This window comes from Leiobunum rupestre, chromosome 5 (assembly GCF_980474605.1).
Source record: "Leiobunum rupestre chromosome 5, qqLeiRupe1.1.hap1, whole genome shotgun sequence".
NCBI lineage: Eukaryota > Metazoa > Arthropoda > Arachnida > Opiliones > Sclerosomatidae > Leiobunum > Leiobunum rupestre.
Genome location: NC_143388.1, coordinates 70137574 through 70138741, shown reverse-complemented (window position 1 = coordinate 70138741; position 1168 = coordinate 70137574). Strand labels below are relative to the sequence as shown.

The 1168-nt window shown below is 37.3% G+C and overlaps 1 non-coding gene across 1 annotated transcript; it reads right to left on the bottom strand.

Annotated features, from left to right (window-relative positions):
* Nucleotides 1-84, bottom strand: TRNAL-CAG (transfer RNA leucine (anticodon CAG)). The gene has a single exon. It is a non-coding gene; the product is annotated as a tRNA-Leu (tRNA).
* Between the last annotated feature and the right edge of the window lie 1084 nt (nt 85-1168).

The window sequence follows — 1168 nt, the reverse complement described above, 5'->3', positions numbered from 1 at the left end:
TGTCAGAAGTGGGGTTCGAACCCACGCCTGGAGAACCAGACTGCGACCTGAACGCAGCGCCTTAGACCGCTCGGCCATCCTGACTTTGCTTACAGAAACAAAATCACATCTTTGTACGAACGGCAAACATATGCGGGAAATTATAATACCAGAGCTTCATTATAAATTGACTGAAAATTTCATTAAAATATTAATTAATTAATAAATAAATTTTGAGTATTTTAAATTTTATCAAAAGTCATCAAAAGTTTTAAAATTCAGATAATGTTACTAAGGTCTTAAATTCGTTGCATTTCACACACGTTAACATTTTTGGAATTTTTGAAAATGGTTATAAATCTTTTTACTTTTCGGGAAACTGTTCGTATTACTTTGATATGGAACCCCTGACAATGATTACGTCTGAATTTAATGGTGATAAATCAGATCAAGGAAGATTAAAGAATGGAACCATTAATAATAAACTGGACTCGAAACTTCTGCAGCTGACTTCCGCCTTGCGCGTAACGGACGGTTATAAATTGGTTCACTGTTCATCGTCTGATGATCGCGCTGTGATCACACCGAGGCTTAAATTGTTAAGAATGTTGAGATAATATAATTTCTTACGAAATGAAGTCCGAGATAATTTTAGGTAACGGGTTTGATTTCATTACATAAGTTAGCAATAAATATCTGTAAACATTAATCAGTGTTTCAATGCTATGTAAAATAATGGCATGTCTTATTTATTCAGTTACCAAACATCATTGGAGAGTAAAGTATAAATTAACCTGGCCTTAGACGGAATATCCTTCTTTTGTTTCTAGTAAGTAGTAACAAAATATATTTTACTTTATCATATTAATTTAGATAAGCTTAAGATTATCATCTTATAGCGTTTTCCATTGGGAACCTCCGAGCACTCCCGGAGTGCTCCAAAATCAAAACCGTACTCCGAGAGGGAGGATCGTCTTCCATTGACCAAGGTACTCCCGGAGTGCTCCCGGAGTGCTCCCAGCTGCCCCATCTTAAGAGTCGGAGGGAAGCAAAAAAGTGCTCCGAAAAAGTTTCGTATTTCATTGGGAGTTACCAGGGCAAATCCTCTGAGCGCCTCCTACAGAGAGCAGTGACGTCATTCAACAAATCCGGATCACACTCGGAGGTTCCCAATGGAAAACTCTATTAA